We start from the raw sequence: 22566 nt of genomic DNA on the forward strand, positions 1-22566 counted from the left end.
AGTTTGTCAAACGGTGATAACGCGTGATGGGTTATCAGTCGCCATGAAATCAATGGATAATGGACGATAGAGAATGTCTTGAGATCGATTCAAGAGTGTTGCATTTAATGCAGTATGATTCAACGGTTAGGATTGAACCATTTGAATTGCTTAACCTAATAGGTTTAGGGTTTAGGGTTTTTGCTACCAACCTGTCTGTTTCATATAAGGTCGATGTTGTGTTTCTTTCCAAAGTTGTTGGCAAAAGTTGTATGTGTGTATCCTAGGGAAGTGATACGTAAATCTTGCCAGACCAAAGGAGAGAAGAGATACCTACAAAGTGAATGTGTAGAAGGTGGAGAGAAGCCAAAATGGATTTGCATTAGCGTTGAGTGTTGTTACCAAATCATTGTAATTCCTGTTGATCTTTAACCACTTCAATAGTTGTGAAATCCCTTAACAGGGTAGCCTTAACTGGCTTGATGCAAATCCCTTAACAGGGTAACTTGAAGTTATTGAGTACTGGGAAGCTATAGAGCTCTGGAGATCCTTTAGCTATTGAGTTCTTGAAATCCTCTAACAAGGTAACCCTAATCGGGTTTAACCCTTAACCGGGTATTATAGCCATCCCTTAACCGGGTGATCCTTGACAGGATCGGTTCCTAGCAGAACCTATTGTAATGTCTTTAACCGGACAAGGCTCCTAACAGAGCGGACTTCTAAAGAGTTCAAAAAGCAGCTTATGGGTATTCATCCCCACCATGGTTTTTCCCAGTTGAGTTTCCACGTGAAAAATATGTGTGTCATGTGTGATGCTTTTATCTTGTGATGCTTTGTTATTACCTGTTGAGCATATGATGGTTATGTGTTTTATGCATGTCTACAAAACATATTGAACTAACTATTGTGAAGATCTGATGATAGTTTACCTGTTCATGCATGAGGGTGTAATGGTACTATAGTATTGAGCTAAGAGGAAAGCTTAGTGAGTAACCGATTTATGATTGTTTTAGTTGTTCAAGGTCTTACCGGTTGCACTTTGTTTCAACCAGTGTCACTACTTGCCAGTCACTTGGAGTATTTGCTGACAAACCGATTTTTTATAGTATTTTGCCTGTACTGATTCACCCCCCTCTTAGTACTAGTTTGGTACTATTCATTCATCATTGAGTTATCAATTGGTATCAGAGCACTCTAGGTCCTCTGTGTTGTAAGCTTAACCATTAGAGGTAAAGATCCCAGTCAAATGATGAAGAGGGAAGGTCCAAAGTTTAATAGGGAAAATTTTGGTATATGGAAAAATAGGATGAAGATATTCATCAGAAGCATAGGTGCTCAACACTGGAGTTATGTTGAGAATGTCTATGTTGTCCCTACCGGTACTCTCACCGATGATCAAAAGAGAGAGATACAAGAAAATGGGAAAGTCATGGAAGCCCTTATTAGTAGTCTATCTGACATCGAGTTTATTGGTGTTCAGGACAAGGTAAATCCCGAAGAGGTATGGGATGCTCTTGAAAATATCTATGGTGGTGATGAACATGTAAAACAGGCTAAGGAAGAAAGCCTGAGAGGAAAGTTTGAAGATATGCGGATGGTTGAAGGTGAGACCATTCAGCAGTATGGAATAAGAATCAAAATTGTTATTGGAGAAATCAAGAGTGCAAGTGGTAAAATAGAAGATTCCACTGTGGTAAGAAAAGTCCTGAGATCCCTGTTGTCGGTCTATGCAATAAGGGTTGCTGCTATTCAGGAGCTAAGATCAATAGACAAGACTAAGGTATCCTTGGACTCCATCATAGCCAAGTTGAAAGCCTATGAGCTAAACAGTTTTGATGGCAGTGTTCAAAAGACTGAATCAGCATTTAAGCCTCTGCTATACCATCCAGAAAAGGAAAAGAAGCTAGCATTAGTGGTGAACCTAGACAGAGCAGAGAAATGAATGATGAAGAGATTTTGATGGCATTTGAAGCTCTCCTTGCCAGGAAGCCTCCTAAAGGAACCGATAAATACAAAGGAAAGCTACCTTTGAAATGCTTTTCCTATAACCGGATAGGACATATTGCTATAAACTGCCCTAATGGCGATAACAAGGACAAACCAGAAAGGTTCAGGAAATTCAAAGGAGGAAACCAGAGAAACTGTTTTGTGGCAGTTGGTGAAGGTGTCATAGATCAAGAATCAGAGGATGAAGAAAATGAAGATATTGTGTTTGTTGCTGTGAAAGAAGATGTGTCAGACAAGAAGGCTATTGTCTCCGGGTTTGATAATTCCAATGAGTGGATCATTGACAGTGGCTGTTCTCACCATATGACTGGTGACCGGAGCAAGTTTCTATCCTTGGAGGAGTATGATGGTGGTGTGGTTTTCTTTGGAAATGATGCACCATGCATGGTCAAAGGCAGAGGGTCCATCTCTCTAAATGGAAAGAGTAGTGCTGACAATGTGTACTGGGTTGTTGGTCTCAGACACAACCTTCCGAGTGTTGCCCAGTTGAATGACAGTGGCCTCACTCTAGAATTCAAGAATGGAGTCTGCAGAATCAAAGGAAAAGATGGTGAATTGGTGGCCATCGACATGCAGACCAAAGGTAACCTATTTCATCTGAATGCAAATATAAGTACATGTCTTATGGCCAAGTTTGATGATAGCTGGATATGGCATAGGAGACTCTGCCATGTAAACTTTGATAACATTGTGAAGGTCGGTAAGATCAAGGCAGTTAGAGGGTTGCCGATGCTAAGCAAACCAGATAATACCTTGTGCAGAGAGTGTCAATTGGGGAAAATGTCTTCCTCAACCTTTAAAGGTAAATCTTTCACTGCTGACAACTTGCTTGATCTTGTGCATACTGATTTGTGTGGTCCTATGAAAACCAGAAGTGTGCAGGGTGATAGGTACTTCATGATTCTCACTGATGATTACTCAAGAATGATGTGGGTCACATTCTTGAAAGACAATTCTGAAGCCTTTGTGAAAATTCAAGGCTTTTAGAGCATTGGAGAAGGAAAGCGGTAAAAGAATCAAGTGTCTCAGAACTGATCAAGGAGGGGAATTCACTTCTGGTGAATTCAATAAGTATTGTGAAGAATTCGGCATCAAGAGGCAATTGTCTGCCCCCCGGACTCCACAGTGGAATGGCCTAGCAGAGAGGAATAACCGAACTGCGGTTGAAGCAGCTAGAACCATGTTGATTCAAGAAAAGGTAGCTCACACCTTTTGGAGAGAAGCGGTGAGCACTGCATTCTACACAATGAACTGGGTACTCATCAAGAAAGGTAAGGACAAAACTCCTTATGAGTATTGGACCGGTAAGACACCTGTGGTTAGCTACTTTAGGGTATTTGGTAGCAAATGTTACATCAAGAGGAGTGAACATCAGGGCAAATTTGAAGCTAAATGTGATGAGGGAATATTCCTAAGATATTCCACCAAAAGTAAAGCTCTCAAGTGTTACAACAACAGGACTTAGAGAATTATGGAAACTATCAATGTAAGAGTTGATGAATCCTCTGAGAAAACTGAGGAAACCGGTAGTGAGCAAGCTATAAATGAACCGGTTGTCAGTCAACCAAGTACCAGTAACAGTGTTCCTGAACCGGTGAATGCTGATACTGATGAAGATGAGGATGAAGAGGAAAAGCAAGAAGAACCAGTCAAGACCATTCCTCGGTATGTCAAGCTGAATCATGATCCTAAGAAGATCATAGGAGATAAGGATGCAGGAATCCTTACAAGAAGAAAGATCAGAGAAAACTCATGTATGATCTCTGAATTTGAGCCTAAATCATTCAAAGAGGCTCATAAAGATGAAGACTAGATCAAGGCAATGGAAGAGGAACTTGACCAGATAGAGAAAAATGGTACATGGTCCTTGGTACCCAGACCGGAGCATAAAAATTTCATTGGCACCAAATGGATGTTTAGAAACAAGCTGAATGAGGATGGCATAGTGATTAGGAATAAAGCCAGATTGGTGTGCAAAGGATATGCTCAAGAAGAAGGAGAAGACTATGGAGAAACCTTTGCTCCTATAGCCAGATTGGAAGGAGTTCGTATGCTTCTTGCATATGCAGCTTTTAAAGGGTTCAAAGTATATCAAATGGATGTAAAATTTGCTTTCCTAAATGGTGTACTTGAAGAAGAGGTGTATATTGAGCAACCAGATGGGTTTTCCCTATCTGAAAACAGTGGCATGGTATGTAGGCTACATAAAGCCTTATATGGTCTAAAGCAAGCACCCAAGGCATGGTATGAGCGCCTACATTCCCATCTTGTGAAGATTAGATTTGAAAGAACAAGTGAAGATAGAAATATCTACTTGAAGTCTGAAGGAGATCAAATCGTGATCTGTGAGGTTTTTGTTGATGACATTATCTTTGGTGGAGATGACAAGATGAGTCATGAGTTTGCTGATGAGATGAAGAAAGAGTTTGAAATGTCACTCATAGGGGAGATTAAGTTCTTCATTGGACTATAGATCCAGCAGATGAAAGATGGAATCTTTATCACTCAGTCCAAATATGTCAAAGAGGTGTTGAAGACCTTTGGCATGGAAGATAGCAAACCGGTTGGTACACCGATGGTGATCGGTTGCAAATTGTCAAAAGAGGATGATTCTGCATTGGTTGATGAGAAGGAATACCGATCAATGATTGGTAAGTTGCATTATGTAGTGCATAGCAGACCAGATATTGCACAAGCAGTTGGCATTATTGCAAGGTTCCAGAAAAGTCCAAGAGAATCCCACTTGGTTGTAGTCAAGGGGATTCTTAGGTATCTGAAGGGAACAGTTGACTATGGATTGTGGTACCCATACAACAATGATTTCATTCTGAAAGTATTCACAGATGTTGATTGGGCAGGTAATGTGGATGACCGGAAAAACACAATCGGTGGTGCATTCTTTCTTGGTGGTAGACTGGTCTCATGGATGAGTAAAAAGCAGAGTTGTATCTCTCAGTCTATAGTGGAAGTGGAGTATGTTGCAGCTTTCATGAACTGCACTCAGACAATCTGGATGAAGCATGTTTTAAATGGCTTCAAAATCCTTGTATCTGAACCGGTAAGTATATTCTATGATAACACAAGTGCTATCAATATTTCAAAGAATCCAGTTTTACATTCTAGAACCAAGTATTTTGAGCTTAAGTATCATTTCTTGAGGGAAAAGGTTCAGAATAAGGAGATTGTACTAGAACATGTTTCCAGTAAGGAGCAGTTAGCAGACATATTCACCAAGCCTCTCCCAAAGAATACATTTGTGCATTTAAGAGGTGAATTGGGGGTACTGCCCCTTCAAGATGTGAACTAAAACTATTTGTTCCACATCAGTCAGGTATTGCATAGTCAAACTTTTGTTGATTGATGTGTTGAAGGATGCTACTCCTCAGGGAGAGCAGCATAATGGAACAAGAATGCTTGTGCCTCCACTTTGGCATTGTTGTCAAAGGGGGAGAAGATGTGAAGCGGAGAGATATCTTTGTATATTGCCATCAATGCCAAAGGGGGAGATTGTTGGCATTATGTGAACCGGTATGAAGACATAATGATATTGTATCTTGTCATTGATGTCAATATGTGACATGATGTGAACCGCCACATGTGATATGTGAGAAGAGAGAACCGACATATGTATGAACCGGTATTTATGCCAAAGTGAAGCGGTATATTTGTTCAAGGTGAACTGGCATGTAGTTATGAGAACTGGCACATGGAAGCATTGTGTGACTACCGGTTGGTAGGTAGTTCCCACTTCAGGATTTCCGGTTGGAGTACCTCAAGCCTGTGTGACTCAATCGGTGATCTTTGTGTGATGAGTTAGTAGTATAACAAAGAATAGATCATGTTTCCACGTAAGCCTTGTGTGCGTGAAGGATCTTCCATGAAGAAGACTATCCCTATCCACCTTGGGAATGTGCGAAGTTTGTCAAACGATGATAACGCGTGATGGGTTATCAGCCGCCATGAAATCGGTGGATAATGGACGATGGAGAATGTCTTGAGATTGATTCAAGAGTGTTGCATTGAATGTAGTATGATTCAACGGTCAGGATTGAACCATTTGAATTGCTTAACCTAACAGGTTTAGGGTTTAGGGTTTTTGCTACCGACCTATCGGTTTCCTATAAGGTCGATGTTGTGTTTCTTTCCAAAGTTGTTGGCAAAAGTTGTATGTGTGTATCCTAGGGAAGTGATATGTAAATCTTGCCAGACCAAAGGAGAGAAGAGATACCTGCAAAGTGAATGTGCAGAAGGTGGAGAGGAGCCAAAATGGATCTGCATTAGCATTGAGTGTTGTTACTAGATCATTGTAATTCTTGTTGATCTTTAACCACTTCAACAATTGTGAAATCCCTTAACAGGGTAGCCTTAACCGGCTTGATGCAAATCCCTTAACAGGGTAACTTGAAGTTATTGAGTTCTAGGAAGCTATAGAGCTCTGGAGATCCTTTAGCTATTGAGTTCTTGAAATCCTCTAACAAGGTAACCCTAATTGGGTTTAACCCTTAACCGGGTATTATAGCCATCCCTTAACCGGGTGATCCCTGACAGGATCGGTTCCTAGCAGAACCTATTGTAATGTCTTTAACCGGACAAGGCTCCTAACAGAGCGGACTTCTAAAGAGTTCAAAAAGCAACTTGTGGGTATTCATCCCCACCGTGGTTTTTCCCAGTTGGGTTTCCATGTGAAAAATATGTGTGTCATGTGTGATGCTTTTATCTTGTGATGCTTTGTTATTACCTGTTGAGCATATGATGGTTATGTGTTTTATGCATGTCTACAAAACATATTGAACTAACTATTGTGAAGATCTGATGATAGTTTACCTGTTCATGCATGAGGGTGTAATGGTACTATAGTATTGAGATAAGAGGAAAGCTTAGTGAGTAACCAGTTTATGATTGTTTTAGTTGTTCAGGGTCTTACCGATTGCACTTTGTTTCAACCAGTGTCACTACTTTCTAGTCACTTGGAGTATTTGCTGACAAACCAGTTTTTGATAGTATTTTTCCTATACTGATTCACCCCCCCCCTCTCAGTACCAGTTTGGTACTATTCATTCATCATTGAGTTATCATTTTCATGGCTTCCATTTTCTGAATTTCTTGACCCAAACTTATAAAGTTCTATGGATCTCTTCAGGGTATAGAGGCTACATTGCAGGATGACAAATTGTTTTCTAGTTGCAGGTCTTTCTTGTGTCAGGCATGAGTAAATTTCCCATGATATTGTCTCTGTGCATGTATTTCATTGTTATGAATTGAATCCTCAATGAGGCTAATAATTTGTCATCTCAAGGAGATTGTATGATTGTTTGTAGGCATTCTTCAATGAAGAGTTTAAATTTTATAATCAGTCATAAACAATGGAATGTGTCCCAGATCCGATAATTTTGTGAATGGATTGAGTAATGCATTAGTATAAGGTATTAATGCAAGGATATTTTGTAAGGAAAACAAATTTGCAACTGTGATTGACATTTTGTAGTTCTGTGTGTGACTTTGTTGCCCAATGAACATGGCACTGGTCTTTGACAGATTTGGGAATGGTTTCAGATATACATTTTAAAAGAAAATCTATTTCCCTTTATGTTTAGAGGTTTGTGTTTTATCCTTCCAAAGCTCTGTTTCACCCATTATTTGTACAAGATCCAGCCAATCTGTATGTTTTATCTAATTTGTTGAGCTTGTGGAATGGTTTATCTACTTCATTGATGTTGTCATGGTGAGTAAATGAGTTAATTTCATGCATCAAAAAGGGTGTCCCCCCTAGGTCTAGCAGAACCTGAAGTGCAGGAGGATCATTAGGATCCTATGTTATGTTGTCCAAGCTGTGGAGTGTTTTCATTGATTGAGATTGACTTTCTCATAGATCAATTGCAGGTGTACTTGGGTTAACCAGATTTGGTGAACAACAAAAATGGTGACTCTGTTGGGGAATTGCTGAATAAGAATTGCCTAATTTTATATCCAGCAAGTCTGTCCATTATGTATGCACAGAGTTTTGAAATTGATTTTATGTTAGAGAATGTTCCTTGTTCTAGATTTGTAGAATGATGTGTTATGTTATGTCATGTCATATATTACGAAGGAGTAACATTAAATTCATTGTTGAAAGTTGTAAGAAGTTCTTGCAGTTGTGTGCAAACTTTTCCCCAATTCCTTATTTGGGTGGTGACTCTGTGGTTCATACTAGTGTTAAATAGCCTGGAAGAGTGTTTATTGCAGCGAGATTGAAAGAGAAACAGAGAATTTAAATTTGTGATTGAATGGTATTCTGTTGTTCAAAATGTCCTCTATGCAAGAGGTGGCAACTCTGAGGTAAAAGACGGTGCTGAAATGTGAAGTGAATCTTCAGACCTACAAGTCTTACAGCTGCAAATCTTCGGGTATTTTTAGAGGTTTTAAATGCAAGATATCTCTTATGAAATTTTGAATGTGTAATGTAGTTTTCCTATTAAGTGAACAACACTAGTAAAGAGGGAAAGAGAGGTTTTCAAATTAGTTTGCATATCTATTCTGTTGAAATATCCAGTGTTTATGTTCTTCTGTTATAGTATGCAAATTTGGGAAAGATTTGTGTCAAGCAATGTTATGAATAGATCAGTATGATGATATGTGCTTGAGAGTTTCGTTATTCTACACAAGGTTGCATAATTATTTGTGGGAGTAGGAAGAAATGTGTAGTGAACTTTTTCAGCCCCAATTATTTCCACATATGGCCATGCTTAGTGAAATGTCACAACCATATAATAGGAAGAGTTTCAATATGAAGTATTATGCTGCTCTAAACTTTGAAGGTATTCCGGGTTACCCAAATCCCATACCCACAGAAATTAGAAAATATTTGCCCATATTCAGTGGGAAGAAATCAGAATTAGCATGTCAACATGTGAAAAGATTTTCAGATTTGATAGGAGAATTTGAAATTTGCCAAGAGGATGTGTGCATGAAGTTATTCGTCCAGTCATTGAAAGAGGATGCAAGGGATTGATTCTCTTTTTTGCCGGTAGATTGTATTTCCTCATGGGAAGAATTAGTTTCAGATTGCATAGACCAATTTGATGAAAAGATGAGTGATTGTGATTTGCTTAAAGAATTCACTTATATACAAATCAGGGAAGATGAATTGGTACCAACATTTAATATCAGATTTTCACAAGCTTTGTCTAAAATTTCCAGAAAGTATAAACTTGATGACAAAGTATGTTTGGATGTTTATATGAGTGCATTTGATGAGAAGATGAGTTTCTTATTGAGAAACAAAGAACCCAAGATCTCGTATGAAGTGTTTAACACAGCTAGGGATATGGAAAATAACTTGAAGTATGGGATCTCGAAGAGATTCGTGTCTATTGTTGTTTCATGCCAAAGTACCTTCAATGGTGAAATACCATGTGAAGCTGAGCAAATCATTCCTTGTCTAGGTGCATCAAGCTTTGCAGTTCTGAAAGGTTTTGTTGATGCATGTGATTCAAATTTGAATGAGAGTCAAGAACCTCTGCTGTTAATACCAGTTGTCTCTCACAGTAATGATGGAATGATCAGTGGGAAGTGTTGTGAAAATGTTGATACAGAGATAGATATATACAAGGGATATGTACCATTTGATTTGTATGTCGATTATGATGATTATGTGGCTGCCAATTACCATGTGAATCATGCATCTCTCGAGGATAATACTAATGAAAATAATGATGGTGATGACCATCGATCTTTACATGCTACTGATGTATTTGATGTTGAAATACCAAATATAGAGGGATTACCAAGTGTTATTGTTTGTGCAAGTGAAAATGTGCAATATGATGAAAATCAGAGTTGTTTGATGCAAACAATAGTTGATCCTCACTTAAACGTTGATAATGTCAATTGTGTTGAAGATGAAGTTAAAGTATTTTTAGATTTCACTTCTTATAATCATGTTGATGATCTTTCCAATATGAAAGTTATGCACAAAGTTAATTCAGAAAATCGCAATGGTACACATGATTGCAATGAAAATATAGCACACATGGATGGACAAATTTTTACGGAATCTCACATGGAACAGCAAAGTGTAATACAATTTCAAAAGATTGCAGAACTTAGGAAAGCTCTTGAAGTTGTGGACAAGAAGGTTCAAATGTTGGAGAGCGTTCGAGTTGTTAATGAAGACCTTCTACAATATGGTGAAGAGGATTCTTTAGAAAAGGACTGTGAACTGAATGCTTGTACACTTGATGAACAACATGCTGATCTAACAGATGGTTTTATGACTAAAAATTCTAGTGAACATGCTGAAAACTCATCAAATGAAGTAAATGGCAGCAATATTCATCTTTGTTCTTTGGCTGATGACGAGTGTTCTATTGGTAAAGAAGATCAGTTGTGACAAGATAAGTATGATTATCTTGATTTTCAAAATGATGGTCATAGGATGAAATCTTATGGATGTGAAACATGGAACACTAAGGATTGTTCCAGCCTAGTTTCAATTTCTTCTTTGTCTAGTGAAGATGATTATGATGATAGGGCAGATGGTATCTTTAGTAATTTTACTAATGTTTTATTCAATGTTGATATAGATACGGACCAACCACTTCAGTGCCATAATGTTCAGAAAGGGATTTTTCATTTGGTTTCTAACCCTTTGTATGAAAAAATAAATGATCAGCCAGATGTTGTAAATGATGAACCAGTCCATAATGCTGATGAAACTCCAAACAACAGTAGCATGTGTTGTAAAAAATTACTTCATGATGAAGGTAAGGGGCATGGGTTGTGTGATGATTACTCCAGACCACAGATGGAAGTTTTTCAGGTGGATATAAGTTTGAATGAAGAAAACTTAGCTAAGGATTTGCTTCAGCCAGAGGTATACATTCTTTTTCATGAATAGGATTTTGAGAATGCAGAGGTTTTGAGCTTGATGAACAAGGATAATAAAGAGTGTGATCAACATAGCGAAGTATCACATCTAAACCAAAATGTTTATGTTCCTTGTTTGCATAAGTTGGTTAGTAGTGTACCTCATTCTATTGATTTAAATGATAGTAAGGTATGTGTTGATGAGAATTACAATGTTGAGAATCAATGCTTTATGTTTGAAGTTCAGCATGATGATGTCCTTGCAAAAGATAGAATTGATTGGGATAGTGAAAGGTATGGCAGCTTGTGGGAAGGCCTCTATTGTGATTTGTCTCATGATTTTACTTGTGTTAAAATAGCGGGTGATTACAAAGTTCAGAATCAGATAAGAGGAATGCACACTAGCTGTTACAGTAATGAGACAAAAGAGGCTGATCATAATGATTATGCTCAGTTGTTACTGGAAGGTGCCTTTGTTTGGATCATGGTGTCAGGTGATGAGAATCAGATTTTTGACAAAGGTAAATGCCAAGGAAAGTGGGGTAGCCTATAATTAGTTGTAAGTATGTTTGTATATCTTTTATAGTCGCTTTGCTTCAGTTGTGTGTTTTTCAATAAAGTGCCCTGTTGTTTGGGTAGAATAAGGAAGCCTTGTTATTTAGAAGAGAAAGGAAATGATTCATTTTTGGGTGGTCTGCTTAACCATAGATTCTGAATTCTTGTGTTGATATTGCAATCAACCATCCCCAGTCAGAGCCACTATTGGGACTCATTAAAATTTGAGTCAAGTTTAGAGGCCCATTTCAAAAAAATTCTTTGCATTTCCAAATGATAAAAAATGAGTTAGTTTGAATGGCCTAGTTAGAGAGAGGGTAAAATGGAGCCAGTTGATTTTCAGGGGGTAAGGCCTGGGAAACATGTCCTACACCTTTCATTTGGCCTATTCAGTGATGTGAAACTTTCAAAATTCAATTTGGATAAGTTTATCAGGTACCCATTTCGAGGGGTGAGCTGAAAGTGCATTTTAGGCACAAATGCAAATTTTATTGAGTAGCCTACTTTGAGTGTTTGTATATTTTGCCCTGTTGATTGTCATGGATGATTGCAAAATGGATTCAATTATATGCATAAATATGAGTCAGGATGCAAAATTTCAAGTCCTTATGAATCCATTTGCTTAGCTTTCCAAGCTCGAACAATTTGCACTTTGTATGTTTTGACAAGTCCCTGTTTCAGCGCCTAGTCGGAGCCCTGTTTCGCATAAGTGTAAAAGTTGCTTCACTGAGTGTTATGCCAGAATGTTTGTTCTAAACTATTTTTGGTATAAGTGATGAGTCTTGTTTCAAATTTCAAGCCTCTTCCAATCCGTTTAGTCAGTTTTCAAAAGGGTTCATTGAGCCATCATTTTCAGTCTTCCGCACTTTCATTGCAACATCAGTTAAAGTAGCTGTTTTCATTAGCGCGCCATTTGCACCCAGTCAGACTTTTGGTTGAACTGAGAATTCAAAGATTTAATATGTACTTCAAGGTACCTGTGTGTCAAATTTGAGGGTCTACGGAGTTCGTTTGATATTTTTGAGAAAGGCATCATGTGTTGCTAGAACATTGACTTCATCAGGTCCGCACTATCGACAAAGCCAATTGGGCATTTTCAAAAATTAATATCTCTTCACTCGGGACTTGTCTTGTGAAACCACTTGGCAGAGTTCATCCTTATATATCAGAGTACACGCCTATCAGATGGCAAGGTCTAGAAAGATGTTTTGATCGGCTTGAAAATTATGTCTTCGCGATTAAATGCGAAAATGCGACGTAAGTGCCTGAAAGTTGTAAAATTCAATTTTATGATCCAAAAATGGTGTCGATCGTTTCCAGAGGTATGTTTGAGGTCCATGAAGCATTTCAAAGGTCAACTAAATAGAAATGAAATTTTTTTTAGTCGGACCCTCTTTGGGGCCCGACCTGACTTCTAGTTTCCCGAGGTTTTTGAATCAAGATTTAAATTGATATCTTAAACTATATGTTTATATGATTTAAGTATAAAGTAAAACCAGGAGGGACGAAACTATTGTGATAAAATGTCAAGCATGCTAACTATTTCCTTTACAATTGGGGATAATTTTGGCCTCACACCAGAGCACTACATTCTTAAAATTGGTGAAGGATTTGCAGCCAATGTATCACTGGGTTCAATTTTGGAAGCACAAGTTGGTGTCTCGATCAATATGGGTCTCATCCATTACATATGGATGTAAGGATTGGAAGGCGTGGCCATTAGAGTTTTGGCAAATGCCTTGGCAGCTCAAAGCCAAATTATGTGACTTTGCTAACATCCTCTTCACATGAAACATTGTAGCAGCTGCAAAGACCTCCAACAAAATGCAATCAGCGCTTCCCCTCTCTCACATGGAACATGAAACACAAAGTTCACGTGGTGGCTGAGGAAAAGATTTTGTAATAAAATTTTAAACCAATGCAATTTGTGGTATAAACCACACTTCAAAAAACTTTTCCAGCTTGAGATGGGCAGCATGGCATAAAGGGGGCCATGGAAAATATTTCAAAACAAAATGAAATCAACCCCCCCTGCCTGACATGGAGGTTGAAGGAGGCGTGAGAGGCAAGATACAAGGACTGCGATGGTGGAATGGGGTTTAAAACCCTCTGTTAAATGTAAATTGACAGAAAGTAACTCCCTCCCTCACGTAGCATGTGAAAAGGGCATTGAAACTCTCAAGCAAAGGCATGGCTATTAGATCTACAAAATGATGCGAATTGTAATACCAGCCCACAAACCACAGTGGCAGTGATCTTCCTATCATGGATTCTTTTGTTTAATCTGCCTGCTTATGCTACTAATGCACTGAAGACATGTACTTGTTTGTTGAAAGAGTGTAGGGTGGAATTGGCCAGGTGCATTGTAGACCCTGCACGTGCAGCAAATGTTACTTGCCTTCAAACATGTAATAATCATCCAGACAGAATGCGAGATCCACTGTGGAAATCTTTTTGAGAATAGTGTAGTAAATCAATTCAATGAATGTGTAGTATCCCGGAAAAGATTTTAATGGCACGTGGTAGCTGGAGAAGGGCATTTAAAATTCAAGCAAATGCCATTGGTAGGTGTAAGCCTCCTTCACGTGACCTTGCCAACATCCTCTGTGCTGAAGGTTAAAGCAGAGAAATTTCAAGCCAAATGCATTGGCAGCTCCTCCTTGTCTGTGGAGTGACTGGTGTTTGTAAAGTGCAGTGAAATCTTCCAAACAATGAATTAATGGTTGCAAACCCAAATGCCTCCTTGTGTGGTGATGGAAGGCAAGTTAAAATTGTTTTTTTTTTAAATACACATGGCAGGCATAGTGCCAATTACATTTGCTTTCATTATCTCTTCCTTCTTCGTGGTGTCTAGAGAGTGTAGAAACATGAGGTAAAAGGCATATAAATTCAGCACGAGTCCTCCAAACAAATGCAAATGACGTGGACTAAGAAATAGGCACTTGCAAGTTTCAGCAGAAGAAAATGCCATGAAAAGTCTCAAGAAACTTTCAAAAATATGTTGCCAGGCATAATGCAATTGTCCCACATTGGCTGGGGAGTGAACCTTTTTGATGTTTAAATATAAGTCCCCACACTAGTAATATGTCAAAGGCTCAAGCCTTTTGATGCAAGGTGCTAAGGGTGTCCAAGGAAGACCCCACGCACATGGGTGCGGATCCCAAGATGACTGAAGAGGTTGACTAAGCGGCTACAGGTGGACCCCACGAAGGCACAGATCCCGAGGCAGGTGAATTTTGCAGACAAAGGGTGGCTTAACCGATGAGCAAGTTCAAGATGATCCAACGGTCGGCGCAACTTCGTGAAAGGAAGATTCTCGCCGGTTAAGGTCCGTGAAATGGCAAAAAGCTCAGGCCAAAAACGCAGCGAAAATGAGGAGTTAAAGACCATGCAGCTTCGGGAGATCCAGCAGTCGTTGCGACTTCACAAAAGGAAGATGCTCACCGGTTAAGGTCCGCGAAATGGCGAAAATCTCGGTGATGATTAAAGACCCAGTAGGTTCAAGAGATCCAACGGCTAGCATGATTTCACAGGCCGAAGATGCCTGAAGGTTAGTGATTGCAAAATGGCGAAATCTAGGTGGCAAGTCCAGGTGACGGTGATGTGGCAATGATGTGGCCAACAAGCAAGCAGACACATGGTGGCTGGATGAGGTGTCATCCAATATGGCACCTAGTGGATCCCATCAATGAATCAGAGTCCGCCATGTGGCAAGGCGTCAGGCCAAAAAGGAGGCTAAAAATCAAAGTTAAAATCAAGTTAATTATATAGTTGAAACTATATAAGAAATTCAAAAATTTAAATGATTGTGCACACATGAGAGAATAATTCTCCCAGAGGCTTATTTTTGGCCAAAATATGAAGTATTATATATCGTCGGAAAGCTCTTGGGATAAGGAATCTGATTAGGTAGATAATTTTAATTGATATGGGATATTTTGAGAGTAGTTTCCATGGGAAGGAGGAAGGAATTGAAATTTAGTTGGAAAAGAGACACTTGGCAATTTGGGTTGCAAACCTAATCTTTTTCCCTCTCCTTATTCCAATTTTCTTCTCATTGTAAGGGTTCCATAATTCTATGAGAAGTGCTCTAGTTTTCATGGCTTCCATTTTCAGAATTTCTTGACCCAAATTTGTAAAGTTCTATGGATCTCTTCAGGGTATAGAGGCTACATTGCAGGATGATAAATTGTTTTCTAGTTGCAGGTCTTTCTTGTGTCAGGCATGAGTAGATTTCCCATGATATTGTCTCTGTTCATGTATTTCATTGTTATGAATTGAATCCTCAATGAGACTTATAATTTGTCATCTCAAGGAGATTGTATGATTGTTTGTAGGCATTCTTCAATGAAGAGTTTAAATTCTATAATCAGTCATAAACAATGGAATGTGTCCCAGATCTGATAATTTTGTGAATGGATTGAGTAATGCATTAGTATAAGGTATTAATGCAGGGATATTTTATAAGGAAAACAAATTTGCAGTTGTGATTGACATTTTGTAGTTTTGTGTGTGACTCTGTTGCCCAATGAACATGGCACTGGTCTTTGACAGATTTGGGAATGGTTTTAGATATACATTTTAAAAGAAAAAATATTTCCCTTTATGTTTAGAGGTTTGTGTTCTATCCTTCGAAAGCTCTGTTTCACCCATTATTTGTTCATGATCCAGCCAATCTGTATGTGTTATCTAATTTGTTGAGCTTGTGGAATGGTTTATCTATTTCATTGATGTTGTCATGGTGAGTAAATGAGTTAATTTCATGCATCAAAAAGGGTGTCCCCCCCAAGGTCTAGCAGAACCTGAAGTGCAGGAGGATCATTAGGATCCTATGTTATGTTGTCCAAGCCCTGGAGTGTTTTCATTGATTGAGATTGGCTTTCTCATAGATCAATTGCAGGTGTACTTGGGTTAACCAGATTTGGTGAACAACAGGTTGTATAGGGTCTTGCCTCAGTCAAACCCCCATTTCGGTGTTTCCACCTCCATAGACAACCAAATAGATAGATCTGATAACAATGATAAAATAGATAGTGTAATAGAAGCAAGCCCCACTTAATGGATAAAAACCTGTATTACAATAGATAGAATTTTGTTGCTCAACATCGACGAGAATGACCATTTTGGATGCGCATAAGCCAAGGGACATGCATCAACAAAGGCCTGAGTAAAATATGCTTATTTGAATTTGGGATATTCTTTAGACGTTTGTGCATGCACAAACATCTGCATGTTGTGCTACCGTCTTACCAAATTAATCCCAAATCTGCCTAAGGGGTGGCTATAGCTACTTTCTCTTAAAGTTCATGATGTCAAAATGAAAAAATATTGATCATGAGTTTTCATAATAAATACATCGAGCTCAATGCAAAAGTGTCATAAATGCACTAGGTGCACTTTGTCACACTACAACCTTCATCACCATTTCTTCTTCCCTCCTAGCCACTTCTTTAATTTCTACTTGGTGGCCATTAGCCATAGATTTCTCTTGTAATCTATTTTCTTTTTCTTCCCCCCCAAGTCACTTCCTCCTAGGGAGATAATCCACTTTGGGAATATTCTCCGATTATTTCTCTTTGAGCCTCCCTATCATGATTTGGAGGTTTGCCATACCCATTGCCACATCCCTCTCTCTAGCATCCCCAAATTTTTAGGCACTCCTTTCCCTCATGTAATTTGGATCAACATTTAGGATACACCACCAGATCATCCACCCTTTTAATCTCCTGCCTCCAAATACCTTTATCAATTATCATTTCTACATCCATTGTGAGTGTCTAGGCAAAGGAAACATCTTAACACAAATTTTGACTTACGTCCCCATTGATGTCTAAAACTACTTTCAGACACATAACCTTATGGGAAACTTAGTGTTTGGGGGAACCCATGCACTCTCAATAAGTAACCTCCAGGATTTTAGAAGCTGGCTCTTCATCTACTTGAGGGGAGGGAAGAGAAAAAATAAAATAAAATTAATGTAAGGCAATGCGCCTGATCTGAATTTTTGTTGATCAACCAACACAGAGAACCTCATACAGATGTGATTCTAAGGCCCATTCAACAATCTACATGCCTCATGAACAATATTGAATACATTCAAAGACCTTTGAAATGACATAAAGCAAAGCATACATGAACGTCTACCAGAATGAAAGAGTACACAACACGATTCAACCAGCAAAGCTTAGGCATACATCACTAAAGTCAAGACTAGATACATACTTGCACAAAAAAACATTAATGAATACTTAACAAAATACTCAAAAAAGGCCTGAAGCACAATTTGATTACTTTGATTCAGAGAGACAATAACAACATTGAGGCTTTAAGTTCTGGTCTAGAGATCTTTTTTTGTATTATAAAACAAAAGTCTAGAAGTCCTTAATTTTACAAGCATTCATAATTAAATAGTGGAGGGTCTAACTACCCACTGCTATGAAAACAAAAAAAATCATTGCGATACTATGCCTGATGTTGCGGCAGTTGGCCCACTCAACAATCTGCAAAGTCATCAAATATGGTGAAAGCGATGACTGCTTTCATCCTGTAACTTTATCATCTATTATCAGGATCAAAATCATAATCATGAGCATTCCACCACAACAACCCCTCGGACCTATCTAGAACTACACCCCAAAAATGGTTAGCAACCACTCAACACATTAGTTGCAATTTACAAGTGGCATCTCGCTTCCTGTTATTCGGGCACGTGGAGCTTCCAACATTTGCTTTGAAGTGACACACAAGGGCGGGACAACGGGTCTCACCCTCGAGCGAGCTTCAAACTCAAAACCTCCCGTAGAGCCAACACATGGCTCTTCAAACTGAAAACAAAATTTGCAAGAGAGAAAAGAGCGACACCATGTGGCATTCAATCGGGGCTCCTTGGCAAAAAGAAGAGAAGGCCATCAAAAAGACATGTTGTGCCAACATGTGGTGGGTGTGCATAAACTGCAACCTTAATGCTTCTCTAATCAAAAGGAAAGTCGGGGCCTAAACAAAATGAAAATGGGCCCTTTTATTAAGCGATGTGGATTATAAATCTATAGTTTTTTGGTGATTCCTGGGGAAATCTCACCTACGGGATGACAATACTCAAGACTCTGGTTCTATAGACCAGATCTACATGCTTGCTCCAAAGAGTTGGTCAAGAGATTTCTGCAATAGGAGCCAATCATCCTTTGAGGGTAGAGCTTGGAATTTAAGACTTTGATGATCTTGATCCAAATCTTTAATTTCCTTGAAAGGTAGGTTTCTTAGCTCGTTAAGAGTTAGCTCAATGAGAATGTGGAGCTGAGCTAAGGGATGAATCAATCCTTCAATCTCGCTAGCATCAAGAGTATCACTCATAGCTTGAAGATATAACTGGTCTTGTTGGTGTTGCTCTATCAAGTCTATAACCTGCTAAATTTTCACAACTAATTCATCAGCGAGGAAAGGTGAGGGAAGACAAACCTTCACGAACTGCTCAAATCAATCCCTCATATGTGTGGTCAAGGACCTTAATATTTCCAAGCTAGACATAGCCTAAACAACTACCTTGTGACAATTTATGAACTCATTTTCCTTCCTTACTAGAGCTCTAAAATCTTTGATCCCCGATGCGATAAGTTCTTGATCAAAAGCATCATATAACCTATTGAATAGCCTCTAAGAATTGAGGACCTTATATGTGATGGATTACATGATCTAGTCAATAGTATTGCTTGTATCAACACACAGTGACTGAGCGTCTGCCAAGAATTTGAGGGTTGGTTGCAAAGAGGCAAAAGACTACTTCACTTTCTCCCAACTAGAAGTGTAAAGTTCTTGTACTATAGGAGTAAAATCTATAGGGGGGCAAGGAGGAAGTGTGGAAGGTTTCGAGAAGAGATTGATTTCATCTTCCTTCAAATCTAGCTTTTCAGTCAACTTCTTAATTTGTTGAGCTCCATCAGACACTTGTTGCTACATCCTTATGATCTCGACACTCTTCTCTTGCATTTCTTTCTACTTTTGATTGTAATTATTGTGTTCATTCTTCAAAGCTAACCTTGTGTCATGCAACTCCTTATCAAATTGGAGCTATTTGTTTTGTAAATATTTTAATGCCTACTCTTTTACCCTCTTCTCCTCTGTGAGAAGAACTTGTGCATTACTTAGCTCTTGGTGGTATTGATCCTTCTCTTTAATGGCAATTTGTAATTGTGTTTGAATTTGGGTTACATTCGACAAGCTCGCTCGCATCTGCAGAAGCTCCTATTCTTTCTCTTGGAACTTTTTAATTCATTCATTCTTTGCAGCCTCTTCCACATGCAACTGGGCCTCTACTTTGCTCAATTCACTCTAAAGTTTCTCCCTCTCCACTATCTCTTTTTGTGTCGTGGACTGAAGTCAAGTGATTTTTGCATCTCTAGCTTTCTCTCTTTTTTGCAAGCGCTCAACTATGGCCTTAACAACAACCAACTCAGGTGTGACCTTATCTAAGCATCATGAATGCCTCAAGAAATCTGATGTTACCACCCTCTGGGTTTCCTCCATAAGTTCCACTTTATCTTGAGGTCTCACTTGTTTTAAGTTGATGCCAACAACATGTAATGTATAATCCTTTGGATTCATTTGTCCTACCGGTTTGATGACATTTGGCATCATTGTTGTAAACAACAGGTTTTCATGACCTTCATTATAGAGTGTTTGCACACTAGGCTCAACAAGTTTTTGAGCATCTTTTGCCCTTCGTTTTTGTGACCTTTGAGCATGAGTGAGCCTGACAGAGCTTTCCTCTTGCATGAACTTTGATGGGGATGGAATGAATTGCCCAGCAATGGGAACCTAAGTGGAAGAGTAAACGAGATTGGAGTCATAGGGGCTTGCGATTGGATCTACATTGGCAAAGTAAGGGTGGCAGGAGAAAATAGAGGGATTCCTTGTAAAGCACTAGTGCGAGGGGAGAAAAGAGGGCCAACACTAGACAATATCAGAGGCGTTAAACTTACAAAACCTAAAGCTTGTGCTACTAAAGGCACAAATGTTGATTGACCTAGATTCATTGCAAAAGGGGAAGCGCTAGCTACTGTGACAAAAGGTGCTAGATTGCATGGGGAAGAGAAAGCAAGGCTAGTGGATGTAGAGGTTGACAAAGTTTGTGAAGTGACCATAGGTGACACTATAGCAGTGGGGGAGCTAGAGGCAAGAGTAGAAGCTGGTGAGGTTGAGGCCATTGACAAAACTAGATATTGAGAATAAAGGAAAGAAGGAGAGAAAAGTACTTGAGCTGAAGATGTTGTTGGCATGGTTGAAACCTAAGCCACAGTAGGTTCTTATGTCAAGGCACCTCCCGAAACAGTGGTTGTGTTCTACTTCTTCCTTGGGGTTACCAAACCAACACCAGAAGGATTCAAAGACTACAATGTCTCAATGGACATTTTTCTCAATACTTGTGAGCGAGGTCTCCTTATAGATTCATATGTTGCCAAAGGTCCAGGGGGCTGATATACTAGCCTTTGTTCAATTTTTTTACCCTTCTCCTTCCGTTGTTTGCTTTCTTGCAAAATAACTAACTCTATTGTAGCAGTACCACCTGGGGGAGGGTTGTAATCCCTATCAACAATGTCATCACTGTGGTATTTCTACTATTCTTGTTCAAAAACTTCATCTATGGTGACATTCTGAATCCCTGTCCTGAGCGAATTTCCTTTTGACCAATCCTCTTCATCCATCTTCTATTGTAGAATAGTAAGTATCTTTTTGGCTGGGTCCACTTTCGTAATTGGCTTGTAAAATTTGAGCAATGGTGGTCGTTCCTCTTTAGGAATGAAAACTAGATCCACATATAGATTGGGGTCTTCTTGGGCTGGACTAATCCCAACCTCCCAATACTCATGAGGTGTATGCACTATGGGTTTCTTCTACTTTGAAAGGAAACCATCCAAATCATAGCTCCATTGGTCATTGATAACTATTATCCCTAACAATACTAGCTTTGAGGAAAGCACACCTTTTGTCTGCAGCCTCTTCTCAAGTGTGATAGGTCCTAAAATCTACTAGTCTTGGGTGATAGAGGTTTCGTGTTTTCCTGCACCTATGTAGAGTTCAATTACAACCTACCCAGAAACCAGTCACAACGGAGTTGGCATGATATCATCCACCCAATTTTTTCCTCAAAAAAATAGGTGTTAGAATCTAGACCTTGTTTTATTAAATCATGCAAGGCAGGGGTTAAGAATGCATCTGAAAAAACATAAGAATCATAAGTGGCAAACATGATAGGGGTCCATGCTGCTACATGCTTTCTCTTCTTTTCACCATCATGGGTAGACAATTCCATATAGTGACTAAAGAATTGTACATTTTGGTGCAGAAACATTTGGACTAGGAATGAGGTGTACCTGAACTTATACTGCTTCTTATAATTCACCAGTTGCTCAATGATTTCCTGAGCAAGGTCTTTTGCAAAATTATATCAAAAGGACTCTCTTTACGTATGAAGCTTGAAGAGCATCCCCATTTGAAATGGGTAGACGTCAAACTCATGGTCGAAGCCATAAATGTATGCTAGCATAGAGCAGATGTCTTGTAGGTCCTTTTTATTTAAATCTCTAATTGATATAGGGAAATTTGGAAGCTCTATCTCAACTGGGTCTCTATCCATTGTGCCATTACAAAAGCTCATGGCATCTCTCCTCCTCCTCTAGTATCCCTCTAATTCTTCTGTGGAGAATTTCTCTATGTTGCTAGTGAGCAAGGGAATGCACAACATATCTTTGATTGTGTCTATGCTTATTACTACCCTCAACATATCTCCATGGATAATAGCCAAGTCTGGTTTGAAACTCGTGGTGCATGCATCAATTAATTCAAGGCAATGAGGGACCATTGACACAATGTATTGTGAGAGACCACAATCCCAAAGCTTGCATGTTGAAGATGCTCTATCACCTTTTATCCTATGGACTAACATTCTCGCACAAGCACCCTCCTAGAGGTTCTTCAGGTGTTCTCGCAGATCTGGGTCATAAACCTCCTCATACATATCTATAACTACTAAAGGGTTCTGATGTATGGTCTTGTCTTTTGCTTTGTTCCAGCACAGACGCATTTCAGGGGCATGACATGGGAGGTGTATGATATATCTCCAAATACATCCACAAAAGAAATACTTGTGGCAAGACCTACCATGTCACCTGAAACACTTCTTTT

The sequence above is a fragment of the Cryptomeria japonica genome, chromosome 4, assembly GCF_030272615.1.
Source record: "Cryptomeria japonica chromosome 4, Sugi_1.0, whole genome shotgun sequence".
Taxonomy (NCBI): domain Eukaryota; kingdom Viridiplantae; phylum Streptophyta; class Pinopsida; order Cupressales; family Cupressaceae; genus Cryptomeria; species Cryptomeria japonica.